General features: G+C 38.0%; 1 protein-coding gene across 9 annotated transcripts in view; it reads left to right on the top strand.

Moving 5' to 3' along the window:
* The first annotated feature begins 655 nt into the window (after nt 1-655).
* The window catches only part of alpha-Cat (catenin alpha), a 99,555-nt gene continuing 80,085 nt past the window's right edge, over nt 656-20,125 (top strand). For 3 of the 9 annotated variants that reach the window (XM_067101394.1, XM_067101390.1, XM_067101384.1), the window contains exon 1: nt 669-808. The gene's annotated coding sequence lies outside the window, so the exon portion shown is untranslated. Of the gene's footprint in view, nt 809-20,125 lie in introns of all 9 variants that reach the window. The other 6 variants (XM_067101388.1, XM_067101380.1, XM_067101378.1 and 3 more) reach the window with 3 other exon arrangements.

Raw genomic sequence — 20,125 nt, 5'->3', positions numbered from 1 at the left:
AAAAGAAAAAAGCTAGTTAGAGCTACATGTGCTTCTTCGACATTTACGCGCAAATAAAAAGAGAAAAAACTAGTTAATCTGTCATTAGAGCTAAATTTAAAACTCTTTAAAAACCGATGCAGTCTTGATATTCATATACGTTTCCCTCCATAGCATTCAGCGTCTTAGAAATCCTCCTTATTATCAATTAGAGCTGTAATCAAGAGAGTTTTTATTCAAACAATTAGATCTCTCCTCAGACACTGCTTCCATAATCTTTACCAGTTATCCCTTCCGTCCTCATTTTTCTCTTCTTGGCTATATTTCACTCTCTTGGAAATTACCGTGCCTGTCGATTGCTGAAGCATAGCCTACTTGCATGATAAACTTACCAAATAATTCATCTTTCATACCACAAAAAGTCTACAACATAAAAAAAAGTAGTTTACAATATGCGCATGCGCTCTTCTTCGCGCATGTAAACAATAATCTAATACGCAACTTCTCCGATTCTTTCTAAGCAATTACAAATGAGGTAATATACTTTCGATTGAGATGAGAAGAAAAGTTTGAATTTCCGTGAAATATTTATATAGATATATGAAGATAATATATAATTTCCTGGAAAACAATTTAATATATTCATCCAATGCGTTCTTTCTTTATTGAATTAACCATATGGAGAAATACTTCTTAGCATGCGGACGCAGTGAAGTCTTACCCGACCCTCTAGGGTGGGACTGTCAATGAGAACAGTGATGTTTTGAAAGAGTACAGTGACGGTACAGATACGGTAATACTGACGTATCCTTAATTCGTATTCTAGACGGTTTGTATCCTTTATGTTTCTTTTGTTATTGTATTCCCGTGGTCATGAACGTTATTTTAATTTGTGCAATGTACCACTTTGGGAAAGCTTTAGAGAGCTAGACTTCTGTTTAGGGTATCCTACTTTGTTGCTGAAGGACCTCGGTCATGCTAACGTATCCTACGGAGCCTATAGCCTCGGAGGTAGCTTAAGGTCCGTACCGTAGATATTCTTGTGGCGTCTTGCCCGTATATTTGTACTGGATGGTGAAGTGAAGGCTAGGCGAAGCGAATTCAGATAAAGAACACCGTATTTAAGAGAATCCTAACCCGTAGCTTAGCATAGGCCAGATCTGATAGCCCAATATGCCTTGGCCAGAATAGCGGGCCCTGGGCACACTTGTTACCCATAGGCTTCCTTATTTGACCACATCGCACAGAAGGTAGTACTGAATCTACATTTATACAAACCTAGTATAAACAGACGACCAAGAAGTCTACACCTACAGAGACAGGCTACAGGCTGTAGCTTAGCCTACTGTGAGTTTGGTAGGCTAGCCACAGTAATGTGGCATAGGCCTAGTTCCAGTAGGTTATGTCACTTATAGCTAGTTGAATAGGCAAGCTCATGCAGCTTTGTGGACAAATTTTTTCCATTTGGGGCACAATTTGAATCAAGATGGCCTCCTGTAGGTTTATAGCAAAGGTATACCTTGATAATCCTACTAGGCCTAGCCTAGGCGTATTGCTTAACCTAATCTAACCCAAGATGCTCTGTTTTACCTGCTTGGGACTTCATTCCTTTGACCCACAACCTACTTACATTACCTAGGATGCAACCATAAGGTGCTGCAGTTGCATGTATATTTTGTACAAATAATGATCAGGAACTTCTTGTAATTTCTTTTTGGTGGTTACTTTTTTGTTGGGAAAGGATTTTTTGTATTATTATTATTATTATTATTATTATAATTATTATTATAATTATTATTCAGAATATGAACCCTTTTTGTATGGAACAAGCCCACAGTGGCCACTGACTTAAAGTTCAAGCTTCCAAAGAATATGGTGCTCATTAAGAAGTAAGAGAAGGTAAAGGGAACTACAGAAAGAAGGAATCTCACTTATTAAAAGGAAATAAATTGACAAATTAATAAAAAGAAAAATGTATTAAAATACAAGGAGAATAGCATTAGGGTAGTAATGCATTGCATTTTCACTTGAAATTTTGAAGTTCCTGTTCCACTGTCTACCTGAGGATGTTGTGCATATGAGAGCACATGCTATCCAATTGGTACATATGGTAGGGCGATACACTACCATATTACTTCAAGTTGGCCTGACGTTTGAAACTTCGTCTTCTCAGGACTTACTCATCATTTCTGTTTCACTGTTTTCAATGAAAGGAAATTATGCTTGCTTTACTTAGGAAACCAACAGTAAGCATTTCTGAAGAATAGTGGAGGAGAAATTTTTTTTTTTTTTTTTTATTAATTGTGCACCTCCAGGTGTTCAACATCAATCTGCGTATCAGTAAAGCTTTGGTAGTATGCATTGCTGAAATACCCAAGAAATGACAAGTATGTGAATAAAATCAGAAATATCCATGATTCTGTTGAATGTAGATTTTCTGAAGGAGATGACAGCATGAACCTGAGATATTTTAAAGGCTTGTTTAAAATACACAAAAATAACTATGATTTTTTTAATTGCTTACATAGCTATAGGCTTCATATGTAAGCAATAGGACTCGCAGATTTATTGGTCATATGCACACGTCTGCATTACTGACAAATGATAGCTTAGATTTAATTTGCCCAGTGGTTTTTACACTATATTTACATTTATTATTTAGTTTTGCTTTTGCTGTAGAAATTGCCGTTTCTGTTCCCATGTTATACAAGTTTTGTTTACATTTTCCTTGTATGCCATTACCGGAATGTCTTGTGTACAGCATTATGGTAAACTTGATAAACATTCTGTGCTCTGTCCTTTTGGTCCTTGGCTTCATTACTTTCTGCTTCTCATTCTTTAACCTCCCATTGGGCTCATCCTTTTTAGGTATCCAACTTTTTCATTTTACCTTCCATCAGTTTTCGTTTCTCATTTATAAAAAATTCTCATGGCAAACCCCATGAGCATCTAGAATTGTGATTTGTTGGTCTTGTTAAATCATTTTATAACAGTGATAATAGAGTAAAAATAAAGATATTGATAACAGCCTGTACCACAAAAGCTGCAGTAATAAACAAGCAATTGATGCTGCTGCAGTATGGTACCAGCAAAATAATCATTGGTGAATGAATCTGTTAGAGAATTCATGTTTAGTTCATTAATGTTAACCCATATTGAAATGAAACCCCATTGTACAGTATATGAAGGCAGATGTTTCTTGCACCTGTCATTGTTACACTACCATGTGTGCTCCTCGGCTTGAAAGTTGTTCGTAATGAGGCAATATATCAAGTGTGTGTTGTGCCAAAGCTGTGTAAGGTTCCAAAAGTGTAACTTTAAGATTTAATGGAGTTTGATATCTGATTAATTTATTCATAACTGGAGGGAATACCAGTAATGGTACAGCTGGCATTTGCTTGGAATAATGTTATACAGTAATTAAGGAAACTGAATGCGATCCCAAAGGTTCAGGGACTGCACACTGCATGACAGCACGGTATATATTTCAGATGTGTTATTTTTTCTCATCGTTGCCAAGCTGCATTATTTGTTGTCTAATTTGCGTCGTTTGAGATCTCTCTCATCACCACCTGGTTGCCTCATTTATTATGTTTCTGCTTCATCACTGTGAGGTTGCATCATTTGAGCTGTATCATCACTGCCAGGTTGCCTTTTATGAGATGTTTTCTGCCTCATCACTGTCACATAGCTTTATTTTGGATATTTTCTTGCTTATTATGGCTTGGCTAGCTCATTTGAGATGTCTGTCTCATCATTGCCAAGTTGCCTGAGGTATAATGTTTGTCCCATCACGCCAGTTGCGTCATTTGAGATGTCTGTCTTATCACTGACAAATTGCTTCCTTTGAGTTGTCTGTCTCATCACTGCCAAGTTTCAATTTGTGGCATGTTTTATGGTATACCTTTAGAGTTGCCTCGTACCATTTTAAAGCCCTGTCTCTTGCTATTTGAAAATTCCAGAATATGATTGAACTCCTGTTAAGGTAATTTATCAGTGTAGTTTTACAGTTCTTGTCTGTCAGCATGTTCATGTTGATTATGTCTCCATATTGGTGCCAATTTCAGAATATTTTATCTTGAAAAGCATCATCCACAAATGTCCAAACTTGAAAGGCTGTATCTTATGTTGCCAGTTGTGCAAACATTCTATAAAAATGAGCATGCTTAGATTACAGTAAACACAGGTAATCACAACAAGCCCTTTTGCAAAAATTTCTTAAACCTTCAATCTCCTCCCTCATAAACAACTTCGTAGCTTGAAAAACAAGTGGTTTGTATTTTTGTCTGAATGCAGAAGTCTAAAGAAATTGTCTTTCTTATGAGCCGTTTTACAAGGGCTGTTATCCTATCCTGTTGACTACTAGCAGATTAAACCTGGTTGTACATATGAAAGCAAAGACATCAAGTTAAGACTGGAACTTTTTGGTAGTGCTATGTAGTTTTATTTAGCCAGTAAACCAATGGTAATTGACTGGTTTCTGATTGGTACATAATATGTTGTAACGTGTCAGATACAGCCATTGTTCGATAACTATTTTTATCTGAAACTTGAAAATAAGTCTGATACAGTATTTTTAAAAAGCATCCTACTGTTAGGGCTCAAGCAGAGAAATTAAGTGAAAAGATCATCACTGCTACCACACCATTGTGGGAGAATGCATAGCTTACTGCTGGAGCAGGTCATGAACTTTCCAATAGCAATTTGAAAGCTTTTCCGGTTTTACAGGCACACTATTTGATATTTCGTGGGATCAGCACTTATACCAAGTTTTAAGCAAGGCCTAAGACCTAAAACAGAGTACCTCTGTACTTGGTGATTAGTATCTGCACTCGCCCTAGTTTCAATGAGATGAGAATTAGCCTGTCCAAGAATTGTGTATTTTTAGGATACATACCTTCCCCAAAAGTAGCTTATTTATTTGGGATATGTTTAACTGCACCAGTAAGTTTTTGTCTTTAATCTGAAACTAGAAAGATTGTTGGAAATTTTCATCTTACAAAATAAATCAGCCAAAATAGGTCAAGATGTTCACCATTTCAGATGGATAACTTATTCTCAAGAATAAGCTTACTGTATCTTAGGCATACTGTGTAGTTATTATTGGGAGACATCCGTCCATAAAGCAATCGGAAGTTCAGTAGGTTTTGGACTAATTACAGCCTGCTCACGCTGATGGAAGAAGTTAGTATCAGTACTTTTATTGTAACTAAACTGCATTAAATACAGATGGACTCAAATTTTGAAACAAGGCTGTCCCATGACTTGAAACTGAAGAAACCTGCATATTTGATGCCATGTCACAAAATAAAGAACCTCATATTGGAAAGTGATTGTAGGTCTAACACTCCAGGAACATATATTGTAGTGTTGAAATTGTGTTTTGTATAGCACATTACCCAAGTCCTTTGTATATGACATTGCTTTTACACAGTTTTCAACTGTTATTTCAGCATAACTGATTGAGGAGTGATGTCAAGAAAACTTGATGTTATGCAGTTGCACCCTGCATTGGGGTTTTTGAAGTGGCCGTTTCATTACATTATGGCTCATGGTTCATCCAGTCTGGAAACTTGTTCAACTAACGTTTAAATATGTATTGGGTGATTTGTGGCTGGTTTATGGTGCAAGGCAAGCAATTGTGTAAGGTAGAGGCTGTGAGAGGAAATTTTGGCTGGTTTATGATATGCAACTGATTGGCTGGGTTATAATATAAAAGTAGTTTTATAACCTATGTCTAGGGTTGTGACAGAATAAATAGGCAGAAGTTTTTGGTTTTGAGCCGCCTTTGATTTTATAGGTGCATAGAACTGGGTTGAGAGAGCCTACTGGTGGGCAGCTGTTTTTAGTTGGTTTGATTAGTGTTGTTCATATCATGTGCATAGTGTTGTTATCTCTCTTTGGAAAAGATCTCAGTGTCCGTGGCAGCCTAAATCAGTAAAGGCTACCATGAGTTTATCAACGTGGCAGTGGGCTAACTGAGCCACATTGTCGAACTTCTCAATTCCAGAGGTCTTATATTCCTCACACTGTTGGAATGTGGAAGTTGCCTTGAGGATGTTGTGCAACTAGAACCTCAACAGTTCAAGAGGAGATGCAATGCATTACTACCCTAAAACAGTTCACCTTGTACAATATTTTGCAAATTTATGTTTTTATGTAATATTTTTTCTTTTCTAATAACTTGCCTCTTCCGTTTGTATTTCCTCTGATATCATGCAACTTTCAAAAGAACACTAATATATTCTTCAGAAGCTTCAATTTCTAGTCAATGGTCCCTGTAGGCTTGTTCCATATGAATAGGGGTTTATATTCTGAATAATAATAACAATAATAATACAGTAGGTGTAAGCTCTTTTTTATGTAGTGAAGAGATGCGACTCAGGGGACTTTCATTGTGCTTAATGGTATTCTCTCAGGACCAAGACTGGTAGAATTTTTTTTTTATTTGTTACGGAAAAATACTGTTGGAATTTGCCCCTATTAAAAGTAGACTCCATAGCAGTATCAAGTAAGGTGGTTTGGATGGTCGAATTGCATGATTGTGGCCATTTTCCATGCAGAGTGATCAAATACTTGACGTATTTGATTTATGATAAATTTGTGTATTCGGGCTCTTTTATGAGTTTTGTTTTGCACAGTAAGAAATTATTAACTTTGTCAAAGGCTCTAGGCATAGCCAAGATATATTGTGTTGATTTCGCTGCTTGATTCTAGATTGTCGATCAGCTGTGATACTCGCATTATTGGTTAGATGTTTGGTTATTGCTCTCACTATGACTTTCTCAACTATTCTGATGAGGTGAGATGTTTGAGAAGTAGGCTGATATGGTTTTTCTTGTTGGACAAGTGGTGGCAGGTTTTAATATTTTTTTCATTGTAATTAGTATTTGTTTTGGATCCTCAAGCTACTGGAGGCACTGCACATGGTTTTCTTTAGTTTATTTTAACGTGATTCCAAATCATTGCAGGGAGGTTGTTCGGTTAAACTGCTGAATCAGTTCTGAGGGATTTCCTTCTCAGTAATTTCTTTCGTGAAGTTAACAGTATTCTGCTTTGCCACTCACGTCAAAGAATGTAGTGGGATCATCCATTTTGGGGCTTGGTATGGCAGCGGATTATACAGCTGAGTATATAAAAATCCGGGTATATTAATGAATTGTATTATCTTTAAAAAAAAACAAAGACTTTCGAACATGTTCATCCTTATAATTAACGTCAAGCAAAGTAGCGAGAAGCAGTTTTGCCAAGAAGAGTTTTGAAACGGGGCGGAAGGCGAGAGGATAAAGACCCATCACCGGAGTACTGGGCCAGGTGGTGTTAAGTGATTCCATATTCAGCCGGCGGTTGCATCAATTGTGGATTTTTATTATACAACGGTTTTTCACAACATATGACTTGCTTAGCAATACAGATGAGTACTACGTTGAAAGTCCACATTTTTCTTGGAGGATTGTGATAAGTGATCTGATTACTTGAAGGAGCAAATGCCACTTTTCACTTCTTGATAATTGCGTGCATATGGGAGGGAAAATTGTTTTTTTTTGTATACAACCACTAAATCTGCGTGGCTCTCAACTTCGAGTTGATTATTCATTGTTCAGTCATCAGTATTTTGGCATTTCTCATAGAACTTGGCTTAAGATTGTTGGTATTGATCTTAGTACAGTTAATTTTTTACTGAAATTAGACTTAGTCTCTCTTTAGTGATTCATTATTCCAGCCTTGAGGACTTATATATCTAGGACTGAATTTGTATGATGTATATTTTGTTTGATATGTATCTCAGTAAATGTGTAATTTCACAGATTTCTTTCTTTGTAATTAGGCTAATCTCAGTTGCCAATGGGAAATAATTTATTTCGACCCAGTTTGCCTTGTGGAGGCTGCACATCAGTAAGGACGAGTGAGAGGTAATCTGGAGACGTTCTTTAGCGTAGGAAATTGCTTCAAGGTGTTATCATTTGAAGTTTGTGATGTAATTGATCGAGCTGTTTAATATTCCAGTTTCAGGTGCAGAAACCAACGTGGGGGCACCCATTCCTTCTCCTCGTGTTGCGTTGGGGAAGTTTAGGTTCCCAGCTTATTATGTTTGGGTTGGGCAAGCCAAAGGAACGAATTATTATTTTTATTGCCGTATATATTCTCTGTATTCTCTATGATAATTTAAGAAAATTGCTCCATTGGTAGGCCATGGTAGAGGGTGACATTTAGTTATAATATAAAACTATTTCCCCCTATATTATGTATATAGTGTGTATGTATTTCCTATTTTCAAATATGGGTTTTGTGATCCTTCCCTCTCTTGAAAGTAAGCCTTTAATGTCTGGAAATAGAAAGCTGTTCTTGGATATTGTTTCCCTCAGTAGGCATTACGTGTATCAAGGTCTAGAGACTGTACTCTCTATAGACCTTGACGTGTACAGTACAGTATTGCTGGGTTGGGTACAGAATCGGCGGGAAGTAGTTTGGCTGATGGGTAGTTTGGGATTGGGGTCACTGTCGAATCGGGGATGGGGTTGGCGTTAGATTTGAGGAAAAGAGACAGACAGGTGGGCAACATATTCCTTTAAAGTAAGTACCCATTATATCGTATTCGAAAATAGGATGCTTTCAGTGAAATGTGACATGATTCATTCAAGAGATCTTAGTGATTGGCCAGTTCTCCAAATGTTTCTCTCGTTGGTGGAAGATAGGATACCCTCACCTTGAATTTTGTTCTTTGTCGAAAATGTTTTGAATGAATGAGATGATAGGATAACATATACCCCCGTTTTATTTATTGAATCTGTGATATAGTGGACATAAACTTGCGTTGAAGGTAAAGATGCCATACATGATTAACTACACTGCAGCATGAGGTAAATTTCGCAACTTGGCGAAATTTTTTTTTTTTTTTTTTTTTTTTTACCAGGTTCCCCTTGATATGATTGCTGACCTTTTCACCTGTATTTATTCGTAGTTAAATTGTTTAAAGCTGTGAATTTTGGCGTTAGTTAGATTACGCTAATTTAAATATTCGCAGGCCATCACCAGTGCTCCCATATTTGATATTATGGATGATTGCCTAGAGTGGGTTATGGGCGTCTCGTTTTGAATGTCAGAATTCGGACAGTGTTCCGATGGTTCATCTTTAACTTCGCCCACCCGGCATTTCGGAGCATACTCGAGAGATTTTGGTACGAGCCAAGATGTGCCCGATATTTGTTTTATGTGTTTTTCTACCGTTCGTATTTTTATCGTACTGGGACGTGTCTGGACAGTCGGTTACCCCCCTCTCTCTCTCTCTCTCTCTCTCTCTCTCTCTCTCTCTCTCTCTCTCTCTCTCTCTCTCTCTCATGCCGACAACAAGAGAAACAGTTATGCTCGAATACTTCAAGTCTCTCTCTCTCTCTCTCTCTCTCTCTCTCTCTCTCTCTCTCTCTCTCTCTCTCTCTCTCTCTCTCTCTCATTCAGACAGCAGAGGAACAGTTATGCTTGAATGCTTCAAGTTGCTGCTGCTCTCTCTCTCTCTCTCTCTCTCTCTCTCTCTCTCTCTCTCTCTCTCTCTCTCTCTCTCTCTCATGCAGACAGCAGAGGAACAGTTATGCTTGAATGCTTCAAGTTGCTGTTCTCTCTCTCTCTCTCTCTCTCTCTCTCTCTCTCTCTCTCTCTCTCTCTCTCTCTCTCTCTCTCTCTCATGCAGACAGCAGAGGAACAGTTATGCTTGAATGCTTCAAGTTGCTGTTCTCTCTCTCTCTCTCTCTCTCTCTCTCTCTCTCTCTCTCTCTCTCTCTCTCTCTCTCTCTCTCATGCAGACAGCAGAGACACTGTTATGCTCGTTTGCTTGAAGTTGCTTGTCTTTATTTTTTTTCCAGTTTGTTCTGTCGACCTGCAATTTCTGTATCCTTTAGCAGTACAGAAGTTCTCATAATTTAGAAACGAATGCATTATCTCTTCATGGACCGTTCTATAATATCATTTATACTTTATCCCGTTCGTCCAAATTTCTCTTCATCTCGCCAAAAATGGCCAAAATTTGAGTGGGCCTCGATTCCATATTCATCCACCCCCTCCTTCCTCCCTCCCGAATGTGGGTCAGGATTTAAGTTTTGTGCGGACCCCGATTCCGTGAGGTGAGGTGTCGTCCTATTTCCTTTAACAAAGAGGAGGGAATGGCAAGACCTAAAGAAGAGAGAATGAGAAACTTGGGCTAAAGGAGAGAGAGAGAGAATTGGAGACTTGGTCTAAAGAGAGAGAATTGGAGACGTAGTCTAAAGAGAGAGAATGGGAGACTTGGTCTAAAGGAGAGATAATGGGAGGTTTTGTCTGAAGAAGAGAGAGAATGGGAAATTTGGGCCAAAGGAGAGAGAATGGGAGCCTTGGTTCAAAGGAAAGAGAATGGGAGACTTGGTTTAAAGAAGTGAGAATGGGAAACTTGGTCTAAAGAAGAGAGAGAATGGGAGACTTGGTTTAAAGGAAAGAGAATGGGAGACTTGGTCTAAAGAAGTGAGAATGGGAAACTCGGTCTAAAGAAGAGAGAGAATGGGAGACTTGGTTTAAAGGAGGTCTAAAGAAGAAAGAGAATGGGAGACCTGGTTTAAAGGAAAGAATGGGAGACTTGGCTAAAGAAGAGAGAATGGGAACTTGCTCCAAAGAAGAGAGAGAATGGGAAACACGGTCTGGAGAAGAGATAATGGGAAACATGGTCTAAAGAAGAGAGAATCAGAGACTTCGTCTAAAGAAGAGAGAGACTGGGAAACTTAGTCAGAAGAAGAAACAATGGGAAACATGGTCTAAAGAAGACAGAATGGGAACTTGGTTCAAAGAAGAGAGAGAATGGGAAACTTGGTCTGCAAAAGTGATAATGGGAAACTTGGTCTAAAGAAGAGAGGGATTGGGAAATTTGGTCTCCCGTCGTGGGGCCAGAGAGAACAAGAGTTACTATGTAAAGTTCCCCGAATGTTTTTTTTTTTTTTCTTTATTCAAAGAAACCGAAGGTTTTGATGCTCTCAATACTAATTAGGTTTAATGTTTCAGGAAGTTTTAATTGGCTGGTTGACTTGTGAACTAGTATGGTCCTATTATTTTGAGGAACTGTAATCGTAATATTTTGTATCTGGAAGTTTAGTACGAATTTCTGTAATCATTTAAGACGTTCAGTATTTCGTAGCGATGTTTGGAAATGTATTTATGTGATTTGAATGTAATAATCTTTAGATTAAAAATGTAAATTCATCTTTGTTTTATATTTTATTTAAAGTGTAAATTCATCCGTATTTTATATATTAATAAAAGTGTAAATTCACGTATATTTTATATTTTATCTTTCGTATGATGACACTGAAAGAGAGCAATGTCTAGAATTTCTCCCATCACTGGAAGCTCGGATTGTGGCGAAATTGGAAGACTTCCTGACACACTTTTTTTTTTATTACTGTCAGCAGTGATGTTTTCTGAATGTGGTGTTCTTCCCCATTGTTCTTCACCCGTACTTTATTTATCATTTGATCTTTCCTAGATATTAGTATCCGAAACCTTTTTTTCTGCATTTTGCGTGTAATTTAGATATACTGTATGTGTATATATACATATATATAGTTTATATATATGTATATATATATTAATATATATATATATATATATATATATATATATATATATATATATATATATATATATATATATATATATATATATATATATATATATATATATATATATATATATATATATATATATATATATTATATATATATTTATTACAGTATGAAATATAAAAACACCCTATCGTGCTTCTCAATAATCAGTAGAAGGATCCTCAGTAATACTCTTGTCTAGAAAGACGAAATGTATTCGTAAAAATATTTTACAGAGGGTAAAGTTTTCGTCCATCCTCCTGTGGACTTGATCAAGTCCACAGAAGGATGGACGAAAGCTTTAAGCTCTGTAAATATTCCAAACAAGAGTATTACTGTGGATCCTTCTATTGATAGACTGTATTATATATTGAAAGATCGAGGTAACAACAAGTACGTAGGTGCAAATCAAGGAAAGATAAAGCAGTAATATGTCAGGGAAATGAAAAAATTGTTAAAAATCTGAAAGGAGTGGTATCGGGAACTCGGTCACTTGACAGTGCAGCAAATGCTTTATTAGATTTATGTATAAATGACCATTACACTTTTAAAGAGCTTGCCAGACAGCAAAAGATTTCCAGCCCTAAGACCAACTGGTCATTGTTTCTTTACGCAGACTCGCGGAGGCATTGTGATCTTTCTTTAGTAAATCTCGACATGATCTAATTTCCAGTTTTTATATTATCCCATCATCTGATCGCTGACTCCTGTAGTCTCCACATCACCCGATTCCCAGTTCCCGTATTCTTCACATCATCTGATTCGTTATTCCTGCATTCTCCACATCACCCGATTACCAATTCTCAGCTGCTCTCTCAGAAACATCCATTGCTCTAACTTTGTCCAAGGAGACGCGACAATCTATACAACTCGTCTGGCTGCGCTTAGAAAGATGAAGCAGAGAAAACTTAATACGAAAAAGGGGTCTAAAAGTTAAACATTTTCATCAGCGAAGTCTTTATTTGAATTACTCCATCTGTTACGTTTTAATACCTTTTCTTTGCAGCCTTTTTATTCGATACCGAAAGCAATTTGAACTGGGGTATAATGTAATGTAATTTTTCTTGGTAGACAAAAAATTAATCCGGAAATTAAAAGTGAGAGTTAGTCCCAAATTAAGTACAGTAATAATTTGCACAGTAAGAGGGAATAAGGGGAAACAAGAATTGAATGCAGGATTCAGAATGCGACAACATGATGGAAGTAATTGAAACTATCAATATAGAGGTTGCAGCTCGAACTTTTCCTTCAACAGGACCGCCTGTGCTATAACATTTACCTATCTGGATAACCTGTCACAGCTTGACGCACCATTGCCTTTCCTTCTTCAACTTAATGCATCATTTACGTCTTGCAGTGTGTTGCCGTAATTCGAAATGTTTACTTTAGTCAACATTAGTAAATTTATTCATTATACATAGCAAATAAATTTGCCTTTTCCATCTTTCCACCTTCCACAATATCCTTCACTGACATCCTCCTCTTGGCTTTCATTTGTTTTCACAACGTCACTGCTGACAGTGACTGCCAACCGTCTCATTCTTCTCCCATTCATGAAATGTAATTACCTGGTGTTGTGACCTCGTAACATTTGAAGTCTCTTCCCTCGCCAATTATTCCCCACATCCACCATCTAACACCAGAGCTCCCCTTCTGCTATTCCTGTTCTGGTTTCACCATTATAGTGTAGCATCACATAATCCCGCTGACCTTTTGTGCGTTTCTATTTTTAATCTGCCCTCTACTCTCACCTCCACAACCGTGTCATATGCATTGATCTCTTGGTTATTTTTATCTGTTCATAGAATATGATTATCATTGATGTACAGTAATGGTTGTACTGTTAAATCGTGTTCATTATCTTTTATCCATATATGGTTTTCCTATAAACTGCTTGAGTTAAGTGCGGTGTCGTTTTCACTAATAAGCTATTTGCTAATAGACAGGGAGGCTAGAGACAAAACAGCCATTGCCAAAATTCAGCGTCATGATCAAAAAGTCTAGACTTAACCCCCGCCCATTGCAGAATTTTTTCACAACAATGGCTGCCTTGTAAATGTAAACAGAGGCTCATCACCAGCTCCACTTATCCGCTGCATGCGTTGTCATTCTTCCCAGATAATAAGAACATTTCTTTGTACCATTACCACTTTGTGAATCTAGTATCTTAGGAGGCACTTAACACTTTAACCAACTAGTCCCTACCTGTCTGCTTGACCAAAATCCTCAGATAATTGATTCATTTTATCTTATAGGGGTAGCGTCATCTTCCCATGAAGCCTTTTTTTTTATACTGTGTTACTCAGACGATACACCTAAATAACGTCCACATTCCACACCCAGAAATTAATCTTCCACTCCGAAAAGGAAAGTTGAGAAGTCTGTATGTTCATACATTCCAGTTTGCTCTCTTCGAGACACATCACTTTAAAACTTTTGCTAGACCCCAACTACCTTTCTTATTTCACACATGAGCCATTCACGGCTTGGCTTGTACCTTCAGAAAATTTTACAGTTAATTGTACAAGTCTACCAATGCTATTCTTCATTCATCCACTATTCATCCCGACGCCAATTTATGCTTATAACCTAACTCTTGCTGTCATTCTGTTTCAAATTCTTCCCATTGCAGACATCTTGAAAGTCGCCAATTTCGGCCGCATTTGTATGTCTCCTAGTCAGTGTTATCGTTAAAAATAGTAGCTGTTTCACGCACTCCCTGTTAGGAATTGCAGTAGGTTTCATGTTCTTCATATAGAAATAAACTAAAGAAAAAAGTATCACGTTGATGACCGTAATCTATACACAATGTAGAAAGGAGAAGAAAAAATACATTGCCTGACGTTGTCACTACTTAATGTTTTTACTAATTTAAGAAACTGTACCTCACGCAAAAACCTGAAATTGTTCAACAATCGCCTTCATTTTACAAATCCCAAACTTTTTCGGATAGTTGCGTATTATTCATATATTGTTTACAGCGTATGTTGTGCTGGATATCTGGCGTGAGATTCTGTCAACTTATTTGTACAGTTTTAAAAATGAAGGTTAATGGTGGAATTTTCCGCGTCAATTCTAGAGAGAGAGAGAGAGAGAGAGAGAGAGAGAGAGAGAGAGAGAGAGAGAGAGAGAGAGAGAGATTATCAGAAACCTAAATTTTATGTTAAGGCATAATTGGCATACTCTGATGGAGGAATTTTACAGATAAGGAAGTCTGATGCGTTTGGTGCACTGGAAACGATTCATACTATTTGAACTGTCAAAGGTTGGAATGACCTTTGCATCTAATTGGACTGCCAATACTTTTTGCTTGGCGCCTAATTAGGTTAATTGAATCTTGTGATATTGAATGGAATTCTCTCTCTTTTTTTAAGCTGGAAATTGGATGCACGAATATGCTCCTCTTGTAGCATAAGAGCGAAAGAGAGAATGGTTCGTAAACTTTGATGATTGTGAAGGAGTACAACTCGCGTACTTTCCATTCAGCCATTTGAATTTGGATATGATTAGTCACTGTTTTGGGAGCCTTTGGAGATAATGGTTTTATTTGTCATGTTTCTGATTTCTTTCGGCGAGAAGGAAGTGAATGATTCGTGCTTTCCGGGCCGCAGTGTGGTAGACGCCCTTAGCTTACACACGTCAAAACGAATGGGGTGATGAGGATGTAGACGCCTTCCTCAAAATCCGGGATCTCTCAGTTGAGCTAAGTACTCAGTTGTGCAGCTGGTGTTAGTCGACCGTTGTGGGTCGCAGCTGAGGTGGCGAGTGGGAGTGATGAGTAAATATATTAATTTCTATATTCCTTCAAAAAGCAAACCATCAAAACAGGGGGACCTCGATAAGGTAATCTTCGCTCCGTCGGGGTGAAACCGTTCTCTCCCTCCCGGGAAACTTTCTCTAATGGACGTGGGGGAATTATTACAGTAGATGGATTTTTGTTTGGGTGGTGGGAACGACGGGGCTCGGCCCGGTGTTAGGGGAGGGGGGCTTCTGAGTGGAGAAGATAGCGTCCTTTGCTTCTGCTTTGGAGAGGTCCCTTGGGACGGGTAGGGGAAGAAGGTGGCTATGGGGATAGGAAGATAGGGCCCGAATCGAGAGTCAGAACCCAGGGCCATGGTCGGAAATTTCCAGATACGACGACGCGCAAGAAGGGAACTTGTAGAGGAAGAAGGGGAGGGGTTGGGGAGGGGGAGGAGGAGGGGTCGACTGCACGTAGGGAAAGGTATAGTAGTGTCTCCCTTCTTCCTGCTCCACCGCGTCTCGGTCTAGATAGCACTCGTCGGGGAGAGAGGAATATTGGTAGGTATGTTTCTTTTCAGGGAAAAGGAGCAGGCCATAGGGCTCTTTCCTTCATTATCTCTCGAGTCGTTTTTGCGTTGTTTTTCCTTCATGGGTTTTGCATTTATAATCCTGCTGGGAATAGAGTAAAGAAATTTCAGTTAGAGAAGTGTTGCCTTAAAGCTGGCCGAGAAAGTCATGATTCATGCTGACATTGGGAGTGGTGAATATCAAGTACAGTTATATAAGTAAGGCCTGTTTTGTACAGAGCAATCCATACCGTCTGCTGTAGTCTGACGTTACCCACGTCTAGTTGTTGAGTAGCGAAGGGGAAGTAGGGACGTCGGCTGACAGTATGTTTTTCGCGATCGTTTTGAAATGGGAATCTGTCTGTCTTGTTACTGTGATAAAATGACAAAGGATGTTGTATATTTCGTAACTGGTGTCCGTTTTGAAAGCAGAGTTCTCAAAATGAGAGACCATTTCTGTATAATTTTGTTGAAAGCTCTGTGAAATGATTAAACATATATTTTTAATTTTCATAGAAAGCTCGCGAGCATTGTAGAGCATTTTTAATTATGAAACTAAAATAATGTAGCACATGTTGTTTTGCCCATTTCGAAAGCCAGTCAAGAACGAGAACCCTTGATTGGTTTGAAACCTTCTGACTGAATTCATTAGCAAAAAAGTAAAAAAAGAAAAAAAAATTCGCTCTATTGTCAGCTTTTCAGCGCAGACGTTAATTGCCTGTTAGAGCAAGGTCACGGAGACCATTACAAGTTTTTCCACTCCCGTTCAGCTCTGGTCTGTTGGTGTCCTCAGAGTTCTCTCGCCGGAGTTTTAACGATATGAATGAAAGTTTGAAATAAAATCTGTTGCGTTTGAGCTATCAAAGGAGCTGTCTCGAGTCCGCCGGCCTCCCAGAGCATTTCGGTGCCCTTCGTGTTTTCCCATTTTGTTTAGTCGTTGCTGTACGTAGGCCAAAGGGAATGTGGACTCGCGCTTGGTTATTGATTTGCTCGCATCATACCTCATCGTATATTCTCTCTCTCTCTCTCTCTCTCTCTCTCTCTCTCTCTCTGCCCAAAAAATGAATGGGAAGCTTGTGTTTTGTGTAAACAAGCGAATGGCTGGTATGATACTAATATGGAAATAATTTGGTAAATGTTTTTGTTGTTGTTTGTGATTTTATTTGTTAATTGATAAAAGGGAACTACAGAGAACGAGGCTTAGGCTTGGAAATGAAATGCGAAGGGATATAGAAGTAGCGGGTCTTACGTAGCAGTGGTGCAGAGTTACAAACGTTTGCGCATGTTGTACAAGGGCCCCCATAAAAATATCTGAAGTTAGGTCGTAAGAAAAGTGGTTGAGGAATACTAGTAGTTGGGCCCTGTGGGTATTTTGTAAGGGAAATAATCATATGCGGAGCAAACTACGAGCTCTAGAATATAAGGCTAAAGCTCCAGAATACATGGATCAAGCTCCAGAATACATGGATCAAGCTCCAGAAAATAAGGCTCAAGCTTCAAAATATATGATGTAGCTTCAGAATATAAGGATCAAGCTCCAGAATATATGGATCAAACTTCAAAATATATGGATCAAGCTCCAGAATTTAACGATCAAGCTTCAAAATATATGGCTCAAGCTCCAGAATAAAAGGATCAAGCTTCTAGATATATGGATCAGGCTCCAGAATAAAAGGATCAAGCTCTAGAATATAAGGATCAAGCTTCAAAATATATGGATCAAGCCAGAATATAAGGATCAAGCCAGAATATATGGATCAAGCTCTAGAGTATAAAGATCAAGTTCTAGAATATAAGGATCAAGCTTCAAAATATATGGATCACGCTCTAGGATATAAAGATCAAGCTCTAGAATATAAGGATCAAGCTTCAAAATGTATGGATCAAGCTCCAGAATATAAAGATCAAGCTCTAGAATATAAGGATCAAGCTTCAAAATATATGGATCAAGCTCCAGAATATAAGGATCAAGCGTCAAAATATATGGATCAAGCTTCAGAATATAAGGATCAAGCTCCAGAATATATGGATCAAGCTTCAAAATATATGGATCAAGCTCCAGAATATAAGGATCAAGCTTCAAAATATATGGATCAATCTCTAGAATATAAGGATCAAGCCTCAAAATATATGGATCAATCTCTAGAATATAAGGATCAAGCCACAAAATATATGGATCAAGCTCAAGAATATAAGGATCAAGCTCCTGAATATATGGATCAAGCTTCAAAATATATGGATCAAGCTCCAGAATATAAGGATCAAGCATCAAAATATATGGATCAATCTAGAATATAAGGATCAAGCCTCAAAAGATATGGACCAAGCTCAAGAATATAAGGATCAAGCTCCAGAATATATGGATCAAGCTTCAAAATATATGGATCAAGCTCCAGAATATAAGGATCAAGCTTCAAAATATATGGATCAATCTCTAGAATATTAGGATCAAGCCTCAAAATATATGCATCAAGCTCAAGAATATAAGGCTCAAGCTCCAGAATATATGGATCAACCTCCATAATGTAAGGATCAAGAAAGGCGGTGGGAGAGTTGCTTGAAGTTTTCATTTGCAAAAAACAGGTCTTTTACAAAATACTGACAACTATAAGGACAAGTTAGGAAAAGATACGAGAAGAGGTTGTTGAACCAACTCCCCTCTCTGAACCCTGTAGGAGGGTAGTGCCGTCAGTGCTCCTCAGGTTCTTGGTAGCGTCCCTTCGGCCCCTAGCTGCTATCCCTTTCATCCTTTTTACTGTACCTCCGTCCATGTTCGTTTTCCTTCATCTTACTTTCCACCATCTCCTAACAATTGATTAATAGTGCGACTGCGAGGTTTTCCTCTTGTTAAACCTTTCAAACCTTTTTGCTGTCAATTTCCGTTTCAGCGCTAAATGACCTCGTAGGTCCCAGCTCTGGGCCTTTGGTCTTAATTCTATATTCTATTCTATTTCCCTCAGTGGAATGAATTTTGGATGTTAAATGTGAATAAAAGAACGACACTGGAAGCAGTAGAGGATATTTGTTTATGCAGTATTTGTGTCATAAGAAGAATAGGCGTGAGAGATGTAGAGATATGGGGCTGACTGGTTTAAAATTGTTCCTAGGTGAATTAGGGATAGATCAGTATGTTGTGAAAACTGTCGAAAAACTGAATTGCCTCGTAGATCATCCATGCTGCGATTTAGGGGATGTTGAGAAATGAACCTACAGGTGTTATTTTGCTTAGATAGTTAACAAATTCTAGTCTATATATGTCAGAAAATTGTAAAAGTGCATTAAATTCTTCGTAGAGGTTAGTGCAGTCATTGCACCTCGCGCGGTGCACTGTTGGCATTTTTAAAGGTTGCACCCACTTTTGTAGCCTTTTACTTTACCTCCATTCCAGCTTTCCTACCAAAATCCCTCAATGTTACTTCTTAATGTAAATGTAGGGTTTTCTCTCAGTTGCACCTTGTGCTTCATCATCTTTATTTGCTGGGTCTCTCTCTCTCTCTCTCTCTCTCTCTCTCTCTCTCTCTCTCTCTCTCTCTCTATTTTCACTGTCTTGAGCGCTGAATGGCCGCAAGTACCCCAGTGATTGGCTTGATATCCTAAATTTCATAACGTGAATCAAATAAAATCTAAAGTTTTCGGGCCGTTTTTTGAGTCCATTGCACACAATCTATGTATATGCATCATGCAGCTGCGTAGGCAGACACCTTCAAGAATTTGGTTATATAGATGTCTGATATATCTGTCAAAATCTTCCCAATTCTGTTGCATGGTAAGAGGCGGTGTCAATAACCCAGGCTGCTGTTGATACTAGATAACACCCAGTGCCGCAATCCACTTCATGGTGAGAGAAAATCTGTTTTTCGTAACAAGAGCGATCATCTATGCTCACGAATTTTCGTTCGATGCTGAAGAGTTTGTGATTTGAAAGGTTTTCGTAAATTTATCGTAAAATTGGTGTTTTAATTCTAAGTATAGAAAAACGAGAACTGGTAAATCCTATAACGTAATTAATGTGGGCCCTTATACTCATAATTAGTCTCTAATAGAAGATCACGTAGCAAATGGAGTTTGATAATTCGTTTCTGATTTGTGGTAGAATATAATATTCTTTCAGTTCCCAGATTGTAATAGATGCAAGATTACTTTTATTTTCACACATGCTTTTGTGAAATGACAAAAAGTGCAGGTGAAGGTAAATGTATATTAATTTTCTTGCTCTAATAA

The sequence above is a fragment of the Macrobrachium rosenbergii genome, chromosome 57, assembly GCF_040412425.1.
Source record: "Macrobrachium rosenbergii isolate ZJJX-2024 chromosome 57, ASM4041242v1, whole genome shotgun sequence".
NCBI lineage: Eukaryota > Metazoa > Arthropoda > Malacostraca > Decapoda > Palaemonidae > Macrobrachium > Macrobrachium rosenbergii.
This window is presented reverse-complemented; position numbering and strand designations above follow the sequence as displayed.